This window comes from Vidua macroura, chromosome 19 (genome assembly GCF_024509145.1).
Source record: "Vidua macroura isolate BioBank_ID:100142 chromosome 19, ASM2450914v1, whole genome shotgun sequence".
Lineage (NCBI taxonomy): Eukaryota > Metazoa > Chordata > Aves > Passeriformes > Viduidae > Vidua > Vidua macroura.
The window spans coordinates 9,464,831-9,484,966 of NC_071589.1; the positions used below are offsets into that span (position 1 = coordinate 9,464,831).

Consider the following 20,136-nt stretch of genomic DNA (forward strand, 5'->3'; position numbering starts at 1 on the left):
GTCCGCGGGGTTTGTCCGCGGGGTCTGTCCGCGGGGTCTGTCCGCGGGGTTTGTCCGCGGGGTCTGTCCTCGGGGTCTGTCCGCAGGGTCTGTCCGCGGGGTTTGTCCGCGGGGTCTGTCCGCAGGGTCTGTCCGCGGGGTTTGTCCGCGGGGTCTGTCCGCGGGGTCTGTCCGCGGGGTTTGTCCGCGGGGTCTGTCCTCGGGGTCTGTCCGCAGGGTCTGTCCGCGGGGTTTGTCCGCGGGGTCTGTCCGCAGGGTCTGTCCGCGGGGTTTGTCCGCGGGGTCTGTCCGCAGGGTCTGTTCGCGGGGTCTGTCCGCAGGGTCTGTCCGCGGGGTCTGTCCGCGGGGTCTGTCCGCAGGGTCTGTTCGCGGGGTCTGTCCGCAGGGTCTGTCCGCGGGGTCTGTCCGCGGGGTTTGTCCCCCCGAGCCCGGCTCGACCCTCGCCCCGCTCCGCGCAGCGCCGGGAGCGGCCGGCAGGGGGCGCGCCGCCCCCTCGGTGCGCGGGGCCGCGGGGCTGCCCCGGCGGGAGGAGCGCGGGGAAGGGCGGGAGCGGCCGGAGCTGCGCGGGGCGCGGCGGCCGCTCCGGACCGCGGACACACCGTCTGCCCCGCGCGGGGCCGGCCGTGCCGGTGCGGCGTCGCGGAGGGCAGCGGGTGGGGAGGGCAGCCCGAGAGAGCTGCCGAAGCCGCCGGGCCGGGCTGCGGCGGGAGCTGCCCGGCGCAGGGGTGGGGACTGGCCGCTTCCTTAAACGGCGCGGGGCCGGCGGAACGAGCCCGCAGCGCCCCGGTGCGCCGGGCCGCGCCGACCCTCCCGGGACGCGGCCGCAACACGTGGAGCGAACTTTTGAGGGACGCGTGTCTGCCCCGGACGGGAGCCCCGCCACCCGGGACCGCAACGCTGCACGGAGCAGCTCGTCTCTCTCCGGTTTGATGGCTTTGGGTGTTTGGGTGTTGTATTTTGGCTTCTTTTTTTTTTTTTTTTTTTTTTTTTTTCCTTCTGCTTTTGGGTGGTTTTGGGATTTTTCCTCTCTTTCCCCTACTTCTCTGGTGCTCTTGTGTCGGGACACTTCAATCTCGCTGGGGCAAACGCCGCGTTTGAAAAGCCGACAGAAACGTTGCAACGTCCCTTGTGGCAACGCATTCTATTTATTTATTTTTATTTTTTGCCTTTTGCAAGGGCAAAGAGGAAGGGTAGGAAAAAACCCACCGTGATCAATACCGGCTTAAATACCAATCTGCGAGGCGCTGGGCTGCGGGAGGCAGGAGAGGGGAGCGCGGCCGCCCGCCGCCGCTCCCCGCTCGGCTGTAGCTCAGCCCGAGCCCTTCCCGTGCGGATTCCCGAGGACCTGCGGCTCTGGGCGGGGAGGCGGCGGCGGGGGCCCAGGAGCCCCTACCCCCCCCCCCCCCCCCACTCAGAGCAGGTAACGGAGGGGCTCGGGATTTTCTGTCCGTTTGGTATTTTCGCTCCCACCTCTCCGCGCACGAAGTTCCCGCAGGAGCGGGAGCGGGATCAGCGGTGCCGAGTCACGGTGGGCGTCGGGGCCCGGCCCGAGGTGCGGGACCGGCTCCGGGAGCCGGGACCGGGACAGCTCTCAAGTTCGGGGAGGGGGCTGCGTGGATCGCTGCCTCCCCCGGCCGGGGGACTGATCCCCCTCCGGCATGGTCCCCGATGGCCCCGGAGCGGGGGCTCTGCGCTGGCGGTGAGCACGGCCAGAAAAAGGGGTTCAGTTAAAGATAGCGGTGAGCAGTGGTCGCCTGCGCCTGATGGGCGAGCTGAGGGCTGGGTCTTTGCGGGCGAGATGAGAGGTTCGTGTCTTCAACTGGCCTACAAAGTCCCAGTTCTCGGCTCCCGGGACCTGCCGGGCGCGCAGCGGGCGAAGACGGAGCGCGGCGGCGCCGCTGGCGCTGCCCGGGGCCGCTCGGGCGGGACGCGGGGCCCGGCCCGGGCGGGTCGGCTCCGGGGGCACGGCGGGCGGTGCTCGGGCGGCCCTCGGGGACCGCGGCTTGCCCGGCGCTGGGGCCGGCGGGTGCCCGGCTCGCCGCGGGGAGAGGACGGAGCTGGTTCTCCGCGAACCGTAAGTGCATTTTGTATTCTTCTGCCTCGGAAAGGGCCTTAAACGTGCGCGTCCTACCAGTGCTGGCGGCCGTCCCCGCGGCTTCGCGGCGGTCCAGACCAGCTGTGCCCGGCCCTGCCTTGGCGCGGAGCGAGCGCTCGGTTTCGCTCCCGTAGGACCATGTGCATCCTTCCCTCCGCTTTCACTTTCTAAAAACTCAGCTGTTTTCTTTTTTTTTTTTCCTTTTCTTTTCCCTTTTCCCCCCTTTTTTTTTTCTTTTTTTTTTTCTTTTTTTTTTTTTTTTTTTTTTTTTTCTTTTTAAAATAAATCTAGTCACATCCATACGGAGCAGCCAGGCTACCGGAAATTCTCTTACTCACCTAAGCGTTTTTACCACCCAGCATTCCAGAGTTCCTTATTATTTGTCGGATTTCGATTCGGCACACTGCACGTCTGCAGACATTGGTTTGTGCTCCTTCTTTGGGCACAGTGTATATACAACTCCGGGTGTGTATATTACTCTTGGCTTGTATAGCATCGTATTTATAACTTCTGTGCCCTTCTGTGTTATGTTACATTACATTTTAAGTTCTTCCAACTATTTTGAGGGTCCTCATAATTTTTTGATTTATGTAGAGATGTTTTTACTTCTCTCTTGTAAAAAGTCAATTATATTGACCTCCAGTAAAGAAAAAGGCCAAGTGGCAACAGTATTCTCATGGCTAAGGTCTATAAAAGCAAATGGAAAATTAAAATCTTCCTCTGTGTTTTTTGGAGCCACTTAGAATTTCATTTTCTCTGTGATGTAGCATTGCAGGAGTCTACATTCTGTATGTGTGTACACAGACTCACACAACTTTTATGCTCCATTCCTATTAAATTTTTATGAACAAACTCAGTTTTCAGCACAATTTTCTGTAGTCATTGCCCATGAAAAATAAGTGTTATGTCTTTCACAGTTAGGAGAAATTTACAAATGCTGTTACAGACCTCTGCATAATTTTTTCTCCTTCAGCCCTTTATATACAAACACTTGTGTGCAGTATGCTAACTTGTGTATTAATAGCTATTGCTCTGACACATGTCAGGACATACAGACCTTGACAGATCAAGATTATCTCCTATGTGTGGTCCCTCAGGTGCTTCTTTTGTCTTGGGGGGTGGTGGATGCAGTCAGGTCTTACTTGGGCCTGTTCTCTTCATGAACCTATTCTGGCTGGGAGCTTTGAAACCATAATTTCAAGGAAAACTTTTTGCAAATTTCTTTTCCCTATATGCCTGTTTTTCCAAAGAACCCAGTCTAGTGGCCACAAAAAAGAAAACTACCTGAATGTAAGGAGTAAATGCAAAGATGCTGTTACCCGTTTAGGAGAGAACCCCTTGGAGCCCACTCTGCTGGCCTGTTTGCAGCCGTCTTCTCCCTGCAGATCTGTAGCCCTTAACGAAATGAATCTGCAGTGAAATCACAGAAATCTGATTCTAATCATCCGCCCTGGAACAAGTCAGCGCTACAAGAAGACGAGCATAGTGTAAAAATACTTTAGGCACGCGGAGCCGTATCATTAACATTAAAACCTGATGGTGTGAAAGGGGGACGGGGAGCAGATTCCTGTGCCTCCTCAGCCCACTCCTTCCAACTTGTGCAACTTGTTAGGCATCTCTGGCAAGCAGTTATTTTTGTGGAGGTTGGTTGTGTTGCTAGTTGGGCTCCTGGACTTGCTGGTGGGCTAATGTGAAGTTTTCCCTTTCATACCAGAGTTTCTGAACTGTGCTAATTCTTTGTTAAGCTGGGTAAACAGATGAGTTTAGCTTTTGTCAGGTTTAACATAATCTGAATTCTTTTTTTTTCCAACAACAATTAGTTTCTTCCTGCCTTTAAGTAGCTCTGGAAAGTTTTGTCCCCCTGAAACCTATTTTGGAGCACTATACAGCATAATTTGAGTTACTACCTTTTCATTTGAGTGTACCAGTCAAGATTCAGTGGAAGCCTGGCTTCCGTAGAAAGTGAGTGCTCAGCATTTTATGGCCACCAAGGCTTGTTATATGTGTACCTTTGAGCTTCCAAGTCCCTAGTCACTTTTAGAGATTTTTTTTTTCTTAATGGCATTTGCCAAGGTGAAAGGACACATTTTTTTAAGCAATATTCATCTGTTTGCACTAGCGTGGATATAGTTGTCTATAGCTGCGAGAACTCTGTTGACAGACTGACTGGTACTAGGAATGTGGGTTTTTCTCCATTCATCTACATTATTAGGATTATTTAGATCATAGCCACACACACTGCATTGACAGGCACTTTACAACTTCTGTCTGTGCCCCGAAGAACATACAGCACAATGCAGATGTACTTCTCAGCATCTGGTTTACACTGTGGAGTTTAAACATTCTCTCTGAATTAAAGTTCAGGCTGGAAGGGAACATTCCCTCATGCCCCAAGTGACTTTTTGTGGGTCAAATTACCAAGTAAAAATATTTTATTTTTAAATAATATTGCTCTGAAGGCTGGGTTGGGGGTAGACCATGGTTTAGCACTTTCCAAATGCTAAAGAAGATGGTTCAAGCTTCTGCTGCAAGTTGTGGACAAGTTCTTAAATTATTGTTTTAGCTCTGAGGCTTTCATAATGTTCTGTGCTCTCTGGGATGCAGATTCAATTATTCCCCCCTCCCCGGTTAATAATGGGGCTTTGTTTTATTTTCACTTATAAACTTTATGCCTCTCTTGCTAATCTTTCTGTGTGTACAAATATGCTTCCTTTGTCAGTCAGACTTGGCAATACTTAGACCACACTAAACTAGTTCTGGGCAGTACAGCAAGGCTTTCTATTTATCAGGGCCTTTCCGGGGAAGTTTATTACACTGTAGGGGTGACATTTTCAGCCTTCTGAAAGAGTTGGTAAATATTTGGCAGGTTTTACTCCTTCAGAAAAAAAAAAAAAAAAAGGCCATATTTTATCTGTGATAAGGCCTGAAAGAAAACTATCTAGGCATTAAGGTTTGAGTTGTCAGGCAGAAGGGTGGGGTTCGTGCAGGATATTCTTTGAATTGCCCTGAGTGAAGTCAAATGTTTGCCTGCAATTTAAGAACCACTGTTCCTCTATGTTTGCAAATAGAGACCTTCGAGCCAGGGCTGTATTTTAAGTTGCAGGAGGGCACAGAGCAGAGCAAGCCTGTGATGTCTGGATTACAGATATGTGTAATCAGGGACAGGTTGGAGTTAGATGGTGCCTGGGATCTTCTCTGTTGCTCAGTACAGACTTTTCACAGAATGCTGGACGTGCTTGTGTTAGAGCCTTGCACCCTTAGAGAGGGCTGAACCCCACAGGAGTGGAGCAGTGAGTGTGTGCCCAGCTTGCAGGCACTTTTCCCTCCGCTCTTGGCTCCATCTGCAGATGGCAAATGCCAAGCTCAGGCTGTGCTCCATGCCAGCTCCTGCTCCAGGCCAGCTCTTCAGCACTCAGAGGCAAACCAGACAGGGAAGGGAATGTGCTTCTCCTTCCCACTGCTGGCCTACTTGAGAAAATCCTTCCAGCTCCTGCTGATTTCATCACTTCCCTTCCTGAGGACCCAAAAGTGCCAGGTCCCAGAGGAGAGGGGAAGAGGGGAGGAGAGCCTGGAAGAGGCTGCAGGATGGCCAGTGCTGGCCCACGGGAGAGGACACACCTCTGAGGCTTTGGCTCCTTACCACATTTCGAGTGACAATCCAGTCAAAGGTAGATTGGTGGCACCTGCGTGACTTTCCCAAAGCACTTTGCTGTCTCCTTTTGCCAGTGTGATTCTTGCTTGGTTAGGGGGGTTTCTCTGGGGGAGCAAGTGAGAAAAAGGAGGGTCTATGTGATGGTACTGCCAGGAGGGTTACAACTGCTCAGATCCCAAAGAGGGGAGTGTCTGATTGCTGGGGTTGGGAAACCCTTCCTTGCTGAAGGCAGAATACCTCTGTCAGGTCCCATCGCCAGCCTGGGTGTTTGTGTGAACCTTGGTATGAGCCAGCAGCAGTGTGGAAAAGAAATCATGTGGCTGCAGACTGAAGAAAATGAGCCAGGGTGATGCTGGTCTAGGGACAGCTTCCCCTTCCCAACTCACGGGCTTTGGATTCATGGCATATTTCTTTAGCACTGAAGAATCAAAATATTTCCAAGACATTGCTTGGTAGATTTGATTTTGGATAAGCTTCCTGAATTTTATTTCGATCTCGGTGGCCTGTCAGTTGATGAGGCTTAGGCTGTTGGGTTTTCCCTTCTGTGGCAGCAGGCAATAGGCCTTTGTTCTTTGTGTCCTTTGGGAGAAAGTCCTTCACAGTGTGGATGGATGATGTGCCCACATTTGTAGGATTTCAGTATTTTCCCGGTACAGATTTGTTAGTGATACAATTTATAGGTCAAGGACTGGAGTTGTAACTCCTAGATCATGCCTGATAGAGCTGTCATTCATTATTATTATTATTATTTTAAATACAAAGCATCCCACCTGACCAAGGCTTTGGAGTCCTGCTCAGGCAGTTACTTTGCAGAACTTGGCCAGTGGTGGGCAGATGTCAGCCCATGGAGTAATGCCCACTGCTCCAGGTGAGATTCTGAGGAGCAAGCATCACCTGCACTGTCCAATCTGCTGAAAGGGTCAGTCGTGGATGGCTGGAGGCAGGGCAGGATCTCTTCCCATCCTTTTCCTGGTGAAATCCAATGAAAGAAAATGGCAATATTCCAGTTCTTGCAACTGGTTTGAATCTCTATAAATGCACTTCACTTTTTTTTTTCTTTTCTTTTCCCATTCCAAGTATGGAATTTCCTCAAACTATAAAATTTGAAAGTAGATTTGATTCAACAAAATCTCTCTGCATGATAACTTTTGAAGTATGTTGAGGAACTCAATTTAAAACACTTTAATTCAATCAGCAGGCTGTAGGAACTAATCTATAGTGGCCCAAAGGCCTGCTAAAATTAGTCATGGTTTTATGTTGTTGGAAAAAAACTCTTTAGGGGTGGCTCTGTTGTTACAAAGAACAGGACTTTTGAGTATATGACTGTTGGTAGGGTTAAATTCAAATATGCAAGTGCAGTAGTTTGAGGAATAAATTCCAGAAGCTGTTCAAGGCTCAGCTGCATTACAGAGCGACGATCAGGTTGGGTTAGGCAGAACTGCTGTGGACTGAAACATCTGGAATAATATCACATTTCCCCAAAGTGGAATTTTCTTTAAGAGCAGCAGCAATTGCTGATATTTGAGAGGGTGGAGCCAGCAGTAACCTACAATGGCTGGAAAATGAATTAAGAATTTATAGAGTGAAATATTGAGACTTTGTCAGGAATCATGATTTTGATTATGATCTCTTGTGTAAAGCATCAGCTAATTCTGAGAACTGGGGCTTTCCAGGCTGCGGGGATTGGTTGGACAGTTTCTGCCGCAGCCAGAACTCGGCTCCTTGGCACTTGGCTTTTTAGTCTTTTGATGAATTCCAGTGAAACAAGTTGTGGCAAACTGATTTAGAGCTTTGGAGCCAGAATATGCATGAAAAATCTTGTATGAAATGAGAGATTGTTTCATAAAGAATTTGAATGTAGTTCAGTTAAAATATGCTTGATTTAAAACTGTAAATGCTATTTTGATTTTTTAAAGAAAGAGAAAGGTTTCCTCAATTCCTGCATTATGGGTGTATTTTACTCCTGAAGAATACTATAAAAGACTTGAAGTCTTAGTTGCATATTAAAGTACTTTCTTTAAAAAAATCTGCTTTGACTACAGAGATATTTTGTATAATTGTGACTTCATCTGTTAATTTTGAAGGAAATATTTCTGGAGAAGAAAAACATTTCCATGCGAATAACAGTTGTACGGAACAAGAAACAGAAAGGTGCTTAATCACATTTTAATTTACCTTGGACCATAGCACTAAAAAATAATGTCATTTGGAAAAATACCCTAATCAGATATTTACAGTATCCATTTTTTCCATCTTGTGGATTATTCAGCCCTACAGTTAATGGTTTACATCAAGCTTTCAGTACGTTAAGAATGTGCGCTTCTGTACACACCCCAAAACCAGCCTGAATTCACATTTTAGAAACAACCTAAATGAAGGGGGGTTTTAAACAATTTCACTGAACAATAAAATTCAACTGAGTAACTTAAGCCGAATTTCTTAAATCTGAGTCAGTAAAGAGCTCCCAAAATGTCATGCACAATAGATTGTAACAAAGGAGCAAAACTTCCCCGAATCTTTGCACAGTGTTTGTTACTGCAACTCAAAGTGCTACTTTGAGATTAGAATTACTTTACTCCAAGTCTCAGCCTAAATTTAGCTCCAGGATTCACATACTGCACTCGCTTCATTGGAAGAGTTTGGTTTTCTTGCAGCATATTTGAGCTAGTTTTGCATCTCCTTGGGGAATAAATTACAGCCTGAATGAGAACATTCACACGTATTTATGGCATTAATGCTCTGTGCAGTTGGAGGGGCTGTGTACAGTCAGCCTTTTAAACTAATGCTACCTCTAGCCCCTTTCCAGGGCTTCATTTACTTTTTGTATCAATGGCCATCAAGGGCAGTGAGAAACAATGAAACAGTTTTTCTTCTGACAGTGTTTCTTTGCAAACATGGCAATAAGTTTCTCACTTTAGAATTTCTATCAGAGTGAACTCTTTCCCCCCTGCAGCCCAGCCCCCTGTAACTGCACTTGTATAGCGAGTTGTATGCCCCAAATAAAAATGCAATAAATCCAGAGTAAGAAAAATGCTTATGAGCCAGTTTAAGGTGTTATGTAATACTAGTTACATAAAGTTTTGGATGTCTTTATACTTTTATGGTATTATTGCCTTCAAAAAGAACACAAACTGCAATTTAATTTCAAAACATTTGATAGTAGTTTTGTCTTAAAATGCATAAATTTGGCTTGTAGATGTGGCTACATCACGGAATGAATTTACAGCTCTCCAAAGAAACAGCAGGTGTGCCCAGTGCTAAATAAAACATCTCCTGTAAGCCAGCAGAGATCTCCTGATCTGCACCAGCCCAGGATTTATCCCATGCTCTAATTTTGGTGACGGGTAATGTTTTCAGACAAACAGTCACGAGCACACTATCATTTTCTAGCACTATGCTCAGAACTGTTGAGAAATTCTGATACTTTCAAACCTTCTATAACTTTGAAGTGTGTTTTCCAAACAGAATTATTTTATAACTGCTCAGCTATCAGTATTACATCAATGCTAGATTACAGTCAGTTGTTTGCAGGCAGCAATCAGGGTTTCAGTGCTTAAAAATACATCTAAAGAGGCTGTTGCAAAGCAGAGTATGAGCTGTGCTGTAGGGTGGTGTGGATGGGATTATAGCCCCTGAAGCTCTGACCTGGTGGGCTGCAAACATAAGGGTTTCTTTGAAAGCTGTGGTCAGGATCTTGTGTTATCTGTGCCTCTCTTACCTGTGGCCTGTGCAATGCACAGGATGTGAACGGAATCAGTCACCAGGCTGAGCTCTTCCTCTCCTGTCGCCTGTCCTGCTTGAGTAAATTCACACCCGGAAGGAAACACTTTAGTCCGGGTGAAAGAAATGTAGTACATCCCAATACAACCTCCAGAAACAGTCTCTCCCACCTGAATGATTTCCACAGCAACCAAAGATTTTACTTCTAATGAAATTTGCTATTACTTCACTATTCCAGACACAGCTTTGAATGTAAGCAGCGCTGCTGAGCTATTACCTGACAGTCAGAAGCCTCTTGTTCATTAAAAGTATTTTTAAAGGGATAGAATTTCCCCTTTTGCCAAGAATTTCTTGTGCCCTATGCAGTACTGAAGGGCAGTCAAGAACCTGGACATTCACAGAGCATTAACTGGTAACATCTCATTTTCACTGAAATATCTCATTAGAAGTATTTGGCAAAATGATTCCTCATTCTCCAATATGGAGTTCAGTTAACTTCATCAGTTGAAACAGTGGGTCCTTGGTCTGGACTTCCCCTCAAGGCAGAGGAAAGGGGAGATGGCTTCAGGGTCAGGGTGTCTCACTGGGCAAGTTAATACCTGAGGCTGGGAAACGGCTCTTACCTCCCTGATCAGGAGCTTTGTACAATCAATTGTGAGTCACAGATGTGAAGGCTCCCCAGCCACTGATGCAAATAGAAAGGTTTTTAACCATGTATTTCAGTTAACTCTTATATTTGCTTGATGGCTTTGGTATGAGAGGTCTAAAACCTGTAGATGAGAAGCTCCTCCTGTAGCAGGGGACTGGTGGTTAGGCACTGAACACCCGCAGGCACCAGCACCAGGGTGTGCCTGCAGCACCCAGCTGTTCTGAATGTTGCTGTGACTTTCTTTCAATCTCTGTGGCAAGTGAATTGGGTTTCTTTAACCTATTCTTATGGCTCTAAACTAGTAGCAATTTTAAGGACACCTAGCTCAGCTTCATGTTGCCAAATCCTGTCTCGTTTAATTAATGACATTCAGCAAATGACAGGGGGTTGTCCTGTGAGTTGCTGCTGTAAGGAGCTTCTGGATATATAGAGTTGGACCCCAAAACCAGTGGGCATTCTCCGCAGTAGCCAGTGGTTATGAACCTGTACCTGGCAATCTGCTCCCTTTGAAAAAAACATTTCAGAGTTACCCCTGTCAAGTAATGCTGAAATGAGAGGGAAAAGTCATGTGAATTCTCCCACACCTGCAGCACTAAGTCTGGGATCCCTAGTAATGTAAATTTCATTTTCTGTGCAAGATTTTACTGCATTTACTACCAAAAAAAAAAAAAAAAAAAAAGCTTAAACTTACAACAAAAGACCAACATCTTAAGCAGAGAGCAATATAGTTTAAAAGCTTGAGTTCAATGTATTAGTGCTTCAAGAAGAGTGAGTGCACCTGGGCTTGGCCAGCTGTCTCTCTGGGAACTGTGGGTTTTTTCTCTTCTCTGTTGTGCCCCAGTATCCAAAATAGACACTTTTCATGAATGCGCTGGCAAGGAACAGCATGTGATGGGATTAGAGATGAGGCGAAGCCAAAACACTTATCAATTATTGTATCTGTTTACTTCCTCAAAGAAGGCTCTCTTCAGAGGCACGTGCCTCCTCACTTGTAATCAAACCCCCTGTGCTCTCCCTCGCTTGTTGAAAATTGATTTGCACGTGCTTTGCTCCAGTGGAAGTCTCTTGGCTTGTCCCTATGAAATGTCACTGCTGGTGGGTGTAGCTGGGCGTGGGTGTTCCCTGCCCTTGGGATGCTGGCACTGCACACGGGTCACACGCCTGCCTCGAGGAGCGGCTCTCTCCAGTCCATCAAGGCTCCCTGAGTGCCACGAAAAGGGCAGTTGTGTCTTTAAAAAAAAAAAGAAAAAAAAAAAGTGGTGCTTTCAGGTCCCAGTCTTCTCTACTTGCTTCTCCCTAGGGAATGGGCACAATTTGGCCTTCCTCTATTATTATGAGCTAGGAATAAGCCTTTGCTGGAAAGGTGGAAAAGCACAGTGAAAAAAATCCCCAGGATCATGTAAGCTGTGGCTAATGAAATGTGGATTTACGTGACCACCCATAGCTGATGCACATTTTATGCTTGACTTCTTCCATCCGATGAGTCCACTGCTAGCAGGGGCAATAGTTTCAATTATATGCTCCATATTTTTTTTAGGACTTTGTACACTGCCCAGACATAAGGGAACTAATCCACAAAATGTGCAAATGAAATGAATTTAAGTTCTTACCTGAAGCAGTATCCAGGCAAAGTAAAAAACTGAACCATATGCTTGTAAAAGCTTGAAAATGACAATAATTAGCTCATGTTTTAATGCTAATACATTCTGACCATATACATAGTATTGTAATGCTCATAATAATTAACGGTATTGGTGCAAAAATGGGGAGAATAAGTCCACATTTGTAATTTTTAAAAAAGTCAGAAACTGGACTTTGTGTGAATTCTATGGGGTGTATAAGCACAGGAGTATTCTTACATTCTTTCCACTTATTTGACCTCAAAGAACTGGTAAATGGAGAGCACCAGAACACCTGATAGATCTACTTAAAGCTCCAGGTCAGTAGCATGCTTAAGCACATGCTTAACTTAAAGCATACAATTAATCACATCCCTTGTCCACAGAGTAATTAAACTTGTGCTTATGTACTTTGTACAGCACGGTACCTGCCTGCAGGCATTCTCTGAATAATACTGTGCCTGAGAAAGTGGTGAATCAGAAAGTGATTTTTGGCTGGAGTTCGAAAATGAGCTTAAAAGAGTGAGTTAGGCACCCAGAACTTGTTAGATTTGAATAGCTATGGAAAAGCTGGTCTTGTCAGCAAAGCCGAGTAAGTAGTAAGGTGTGGCCATTTACTTTATGGTAATACCTCAGTTTTGTTTAAAGTGAAATGATTTAAAAAACCCTTTTGCTTGGTAATTCCCTGCTGCTCTCCTATAACTCTTTGCTTCCCTCAGTGCTAGGCAGAACAGCAGAGCCCAAGCGGGGCAGCCTCTTGCTGACAGCTTCTCTCTTAACTCATTCATCGGGGTTTAGGTGGGTTGAGCACTGGGGGCCAGCACTGGCAGGTCGAGGCCAGCGGCGTGGCTGCTTTTCCTGTCATTGATCAGTCTGGGCAGGGCTCTGTGGGAACACACTCCTCTGGAGCCAGCAGGCATATGGGCACTGCTGGTCATTATCTGTACCCTCCCAGGCCTCTCTAGCTGCTCCAGCACTGCTGAGGCCAGAGTATTGGGTGACAGCTGCACTACTGAACCCACCAGCCAATGGTACTGAGAGTGGTCCTGGGCAGAACTGTGACCTGGGCCATCTCCAGCCAGTTCTGGACATTGTCTGAAACTCAGCATGAGCGATGGACCATTATCAAGAGGCTGTTCCAATGTGTCCCCTTTCCTCTCTTCTTTTGGAGACTTCAACAAGACAGCAGTGACCAGACTGGGCTGGTTGGCCATGCCCTGGTTAATTTGCTAGGAATCATGGAGCCTCTTCCAGCCGCAGCTCCTCCCCTGGCATTTTTCTCCTACTGTTTGACTGTTCTCCCTTCCCTGTCCCTGTCCTGGTGCCAGCCAGTTTGATGTGTCACTCATCACACCAGCGAGCTCCCACCTGAGCTGCTCTGGGTGTGCTTTGCCCACACATGGGCGATTTGACCAGGCACCACTGCCGTCTTCTTTGCCAGCCTGAGCCAGGTCATGGTCTCTTGCCCCTCAAGTGTAATGTGGCAGCCTCAAGTAGTTTGTTGATGACTAATTGTTTTATTTTATATACTTAAAGTCAGCTGCTTTAATGTGCTTGTTCTCCAAGGTTCTTGTGTATAAATGCTAGTGAGGTCACCATGCTGAGTCAAACCAGGGCAGCATCAAAAGCTCCTCTTTGAAATATTGGCGCCTGGGTATCTGAATGGTGGGAGGCTCGTTTGCAAAGCAGCCTCTATGGAAAGTCTGCGTAATGTGTTTGATTATCCAACCTTGCCATTTTCAAAGGGACCCAGTCAAGATGAACAGAGCCTAGATGTACCATCTCCTAAAAATAACTCTGGCTTTCCAGCTCCTCTGCTGATGTTAGGAGTGGGAGAAAAAAAAGTGATGCTCCAAAATGAGGATTGTAAAGAGAGAGGAGATGTCAAATGCACGTGGTCAAACCCACCTCTTGTCAGCCCTGGAGGATGGTGCTCTTCCAGTAGTGCTCCAGTGTTCCTGCCCTTTTGGGTCCCAGGCAGCTTCCCCCAGCACTGGCTCTCCTGGCCAGGAGCTCAGCTGGGCAGCCCTGCCGGAGACAGTGACAATGGGGACATGGTCTGTTCCTTGGCAAAGTGAGACACTTCCTGAATTCTCCTAATGTGTGGATTTTTAATTTTTTGTGGGTGAGGGACAGGGGCAGAACTGGCCAGGATGGATCACAGTTCTCACTGTGCATTCCTTTTGTGCTGTACAGTTAATACTTTCCTGGGGACTGCTCCTGTAATTTTCAAGATGGTGATCAGCCTGATCTCGGTTTTGAGAGAAAAATCAGAGCCATGCCTTGTTCCAGAAAGCAAACCCCACATGTAATGGTTTCTGGAAGTGTTGCCAGCGTTTCTCCAAAGCAGCTCATTAATTTCAGGGCCATGCTGATACTTGCTCTCTTGGTGTCATGTCCACTGGCTCATGCACCTCGAGTCAGCTCCAGGTTTGGGAAGTGTACAGTCCCAGAGTCCTCAGAGCCTTGGTGCACTTTCAGCTGCTCTGAAGGCAGCCCTTCGTCTTTTCCAAGCTATGTAGATCCAGTACTTCTGCCATCTAAACCCGGAGGCTGAAGCTCTTGTCCGGGCACAGCAGGATCGGCAGCTGCTGTTTAAAAGGCTCAGAATCTCTCCTGTGAGTGGGTGTTACTCACTTGGTAATACCAGTCCATTCCAGCTGAGGATCTGTCCCTTTGTTTTGTATGGGACAATTTGTTTTCAATTTTTGTTTCTGAAAGGAAACTGTCAAGACAAAATTCACACTTAAAAAAATTAAGGGAAACAGTCTTTTGTCTGTTTCTAACAATCCCCTTCCATGACTAAAGTTGGAAGAATTCTAGAAACTGCAATAATTTTCTACCTTCACTTTGGTTTTGTTCTGCTCTTGCATTTTCTAAGTTTCAGATACAGCACAACAAAAATAATTTGAGTTAACATCAGTGTAACCTAGAGATGTGTGCTTTGATCATCAGAATCTGATTGTGCTTTATCTAGAAGTGGGACGGGGGCAGCAGGGAGCCAAGAGAAGCTTAGGCAATATTCACTCTTCTTGTAGTGCACAGCCTGGTGCTGGCTTTACAATCCAAGAGGGAGCATGCAAAACCTCTGTGGAGGGTGTTCCCCTTCAGCACATATCCATCCTCACTCAATTGTGCCAATGACCCAATGCCAGGAATTTAAAACTGGGGGTGAAACAGCCTGCCCAAGCTGCAACAACTCCAGTTACTGCCTTTCTGTGCCCTGGGTCTACTCTGCCTGCTTGTGGTGGGGTCCTGGCTGCCGGGGAGGTTCTGCTCTTCCTGGGGCAGGGGCTCATCAGATTTTCTTCTGTAGTGGTACAGCAGCCAGTGCTGCAGGGACCTGGTCCTGCCTGGGGCTCCCCTCGGCTAGAAAGAGTTTTTTATTGTCAATTCAAGGAGAAGAAAATAAAAACAAAAAGCTTTTGCAAATAATAACAACATGCATCTCATTTTCATTTTAATCCTAAAAACTACTTGATGCTCATTCCAAAAGAATTGATTCCTTAAATGAATGAAGCAGCCAGGAGTGCTGCTTTCAATGTGGGACTGCTGATGCTCTGACTCATGCCCTGCTTCTCGTGGGCTCTGGCTTTTATGCTTCATTTAGGACACCAACATCATTAGCATTTAGAGGGCTGCCGCCTTTTTTTTTTTTTTATTATTATTATTATTGTTAAACTGCTGTTGTAACTTTCTCAAAGATGAAAATAATATTTGGATCCGAATCATGGCTCATGTTTTATTACCATATGAGGGCATAGGGTTTGCTTTCAGTTGAAAGCAAAGGAAATTGTACATGAAAATAAGGTGTGGCTCTGTGCAGTTCTGAGAGGGTCTCTGAGTTTTTTGGATGCCAAGTTGTCTGTTACCATGGACTGTCATCCCATGTGGGATGGGTGAGGATATTTGTCTTGTGTTGCACAGGGCTGGGACCTTTGTGACTCCCCAAGCATCCCTGGTCACACCAGCTGTGTGTGTGTCCCTGGAGATGGTTTGTGTTAATGACAGCACCTGCAAACGTGATGCTGGCAAAGGGTCCCTTGCTGAGGCACCAATGTGATGCTTTTTTTTACAGGGGGAAAGAAAAGAAGAAAAGCCTTGAGAGTGCTGAGGGGTTCCCTGCTTTGACACAAACTCTCCTGGAAGTCCTTGAGCATGTCACAAAGTCCTTCTCAAGGGACTTGTTCCAGAAAGCAAACCCCACATGTAATGGGGACACTTGCAAGCCCATTATGGGATGGGGACACCTCAGCTCTCTACAGGCAGAATTCATGGGAAAACAACAGCAGAACTGTGGGAATCTGCCTGTAGTTTCTGTTGAGTCCACTGCCATCAAAATACTGATCAATTGAAATGAAAGTATTACTCCTTGCCCTAAGAACTTGCAAGACTGGGACTTGTGAATGAGGGTTGAAAATTCCCAGCCAAATACTTAGCCCTTTTTAGTTGGAAATGTATAGATCTTCTTCAGATATTACTTTAGCTGAGAGTTGTTAAGAAATCAGAAGTAATTCCCTAAAATTCTCAGCTTTTTTAATAAATAAAAGGCAACTGCTGCTGCAGATGGGTGTGAACTTTCCTACTGGGACCTGAGTGCTGTGAGTCCCCAGGGAAGCTCCAAGTGCCCCTGGGGTTGCAGGGTATGACCCAGTCTGGGATGTGTGGGGCCAGTCAGCCCTGGAGTCTCCACTTCCCCTGGCCAAAGAGCACTGTTCACATGGGTACCAGAACAAGGAGTACCCACAGCACAAGGTAATCCTGCCTTTTGCCCCTCTGGCTGGGGTGTTCCAGGGCTGCCTGCAGCGAGCTGTGCCTGGCTCCATTTGGTGGAGTCACTTGTGAGTGACAGAGGAGTCATCTGGCATTCCGCTGGAACTCAGCACGATGTTCACTTAGGAGGAGCCCACAGGGATGGCAAAGCAGTTGCACACCTTCCCCTGCCATCTGGGCTGGGTGCTGGGGCTGGGGCACTTCTGGGCACATCAGCAGAGCCGTGTGTGCCACACTGCAGAGAACGGACCCTGTCAGACCCTGCCCTCCTGGGGACCGACTGAGCGGCAGCAAGAAAAATGAGGGACTTTCAGGGGCAGCTGTGTTTTACTAACCCAGTCATAATGCCCCTAAAAATCCTTATTGTTCTTGCAATAGTCAACTGTGGCACAGGGAGGCCTGAAGGAGAGCTCGAGGGCAGATGGCCCTCGGGAAGGAGGGCTGGCAGGTTGGAGCAGGGTGTCAGGCTGGGGACAGTGTTTCTGTTGGAGCGGAACTACAAGGACATGGTGTTGTGACCTGTGGTGTGGAGCATGTGCTTCTTATGATGCTCAGGGCATGAGAACTGGAGCAGAAAGATGGAGAAATTAAACAAGCCAAGTGCTTTCCCTCCCTGTTGTGTCTGTCTGACATTTCCCCCCACCAGAAATAAATGCAACTAAAGAGATGCACCCCAAGCCCACAGAAAGAGCCCTTACCCAAACCATTCATCCCCTCCCAATTCTGTTTTACCCTTCTTTCAGCAAACTCATTGCAGTCCTCTGGTCATCCACAGCATCTTTCTCTGAGCTTTATTCCTGCTCTCATATTTCAGATCAGACCATGATGAAGTAATTGCGTGCAAAGAAGCAATTTGTTAAACAGAACCATAATATTCAATTATTTGCCATCTTCATGCATTCTAATACTTTATTTGCATTTCTGAGAGCTTCTGTTTGCTGAGTAAAAGTTTTTATTTTCATTGAACTCTGCAGCAATGTTCAAAGCTTTTATCCTTTAATAACTCTAGGGGTATGGATAGACAAATTAATGGCTCCCTGGCCCCACAGCAGCAGCAGTCCTTTCACATTGTCTGTGTGGATTACTTATTCATTACCTTTCTGAAAAGACTTTGATTATGGGTTTTATCATTTTTATCAATTAATTGATATGCTTATCAACTAATTCTGTTTTATATGCCCATGCCAATAGATTAGGAGTGCATGCTTTTTTTTTTTTTTAGCTGGGTTTTATGGCTCTGGAGCAAGATTTACTCATTTGTTATTTGTCATTCTCAGGAGCATTTCAACTGCTTTTCTTAAAGCTGAATTCTTTATAAAGGAGAAGTGACTAGAAACCCTGAGCTGAGTCCCAGGTCTTGCTTAACTTCATAAGGCACACTGACACACTGAGGCTGCTCCACTTAAGGTATGGTATGAACCAGGAGCTGATCCCGTGGCTGTGGAATGAGTGTTCACATGGAGTCATCCTGCTGTAGCTATTGCAGCTGCTGTGTAAGCAAGTCCTAAAGGACAGTCCTTGTCCCAGTGACTGTGTGACAGATAAGACAGACAATGGGCACAAGGAAGGCACCACTATCAATCAGGGATTGATACTGTTCAACCCAAGGGAACAAAGAAACCTGGGCTGCTCAAGGCCCCACAGAGCTGTCCAGGAGTGTCCTTTGTGCCAGCTGATTCCAGGAATGTGACACTTTTGGAACTGTTTGTGTCAGGACTTCCTGCTTTGACACCTTTGATTTCTGAGACTGCCTCATCATAGGAAACCCCAGATCTGCTGCTCCTCTCCACAAGGACTTCTGTATGCAGCAACTCTCTGTCTTCTTTGGATACTGAAATGAGATGAAAGGGCTTAAACATTTCCTTGGCAAGATGGGTGGATGGAATTAACTTAATCTGTTCTGATTCTGACACCTACAAGTCAACTGACCCAATCACCTCTTCTGCTAACAGGCTGCAAAGCAACACTCTACTACTGTGGAATATTCTTTGTGATGAAAACAGGAGGATCAGGAATGGGGGTTTGTAGCTTTTTTGGATGAGTTTACAATTTTTATCTTTAGTATCAACACTTTAAATAAGAATTTTAATATGTTAAAATAAACACATTTTTTGCCCTGAAATTCTGGAATACGCCTCCCCAGCCTCTTCCTACCTCAGCTCTGCCACTGTGAAGAGAACCCACCCATGGATTTTAAGGTCAGAAGGACAAGTCAGAACTTCTAACAGAGGATGAGCACAGAACAAGTCCTGCAGTTCATCCTGCAGCCCAGACCCTGATGAATGGATCTTTTTCATATGTGCTGTGGAAACTCTGCCTATAGAAATGTCTAAGAAGCTGTTGCAGGGCTTTATAACCTTGTGTCTCGTCCCTTGTGGCAAGCTGCAAGTTGCCTACTTATCCTGGCCTCCGTGGACAAACCCCTCCATGTGTGTGACTGCCCATGGGAACTAGGAGAGCACCGTGGTTTGGTGGTGTTTTTGTCAGATCTGTTCCCAAACAGCTCCCCCAGTTGCCACACTGCCTGTCAGAGGAGGGTTGGTGCAGCAGAGGTCTGTAGGGTCACTTGGGCTCACATGCAGGATCCCTTGTGCACATCCTGCAGTGGGATCCAGCCCTGCTGGTCCCTCTTTAACACTTGAGGACATTGTCAGCAGACCAAAGCGCATTTCTTAGTGCCCACACCAAGCCACTTCAAGAACAAATCTGACTAGATTTAATTTTTTTTTTCTTTATAAAGTTCAGTTCCACTTAATACCTCCAATTTAGCTTGGAAAAAAAAAAAGCAGAAATACCTAAAATAAAAGTGTTTTGAAAAGTATATGCAGGCAGTTATGGGTTTTTTTCAGACTCAGTCTCAGGTGATATCCTCACCTTCTACTGCTGTTAAGCACTGCCCCAGACTTCCTTCAGGTTGCCATCCCAGTCTGTGCTAAACATCATGAACATAAAGATAGATCCTGCTGAAATAAAACACCTTGGTCCTCACATGCACACAATTTTTTCTCTGAAAAACAGGTAACAGCAAATGAACTGAGCCTCAGCCACCACTGATGCTGCTTTGCCCATCCATGGAAGGTGCGGAGCATCTGGTTTGGTGACACTGCCCACAAAGAACTGACCCGAGGCAGCACAGAGCAAAGGGTGTAGGGTGAGATCCCAACAGGGAAAAGGGGAAAAAAAAAAAAAGAAATTTCTCTTCAAGTACAAGTAATTCTGTTAATGCCTGCAAGGAGTCTCTCACTGCAGGGGAGGCTTGCTGAAATGCCTTGCACTGTTATCAGCTGCTCTCAGTGCACAGCTCCTGTCCAGAACAGTTTAATGTGGTACATTCAATCAAACAGAAATTGTATGTCAGACACATATGTGGAATACAATTAGAGCAGGAAATACATTTTGCAGGCAAATTTATCGATTTATTTTATTGAAGCCCTGTGGTACTTTGCTGTAGTTTCTGATGAATAAATAGCTGCTTCACAGAGGAAATACAGTTATTTAGGCAAACTTGTCACAGTTTAGACATTTGCTTTTCAGCAAGACTGAATAAATCCAATCTTTCAAGGAACCTTTACCTTTAGCAGGTGGTTATTGGGCTTTGTCTTTTTAACTGGACCAGAATTGGCCATGT

At 46.5% G+C, this 20,136-nt stretch overlaps 1 protein-coding gene and 1 long non-coding RNA gene across 5 annotated transcripts in view; one reads left to right on the forward strand and one right to left on the reverse strand.

Annotated features, from left to right (window-relative positions):
- Positions 1-20,136, reverse strand: part of COPRS (coordinator of PRMT5 and differentiation stimulator) — a 223,557-nt gene that overhangs the window by 48,403 nt on the left and 155,018 nt on the right. The window lies entirely within an intron of this gene.
- Positions 742-19,329, forward strand: LOC128816616 (uncharacterized). The gene is made up of 2 exons (XR_008439970.1): positions 742-924; positions 17,786-19,329. It is a non-coding gene; the product is annotated as an uncharacterized LOC128816616 (long non-coding RNA).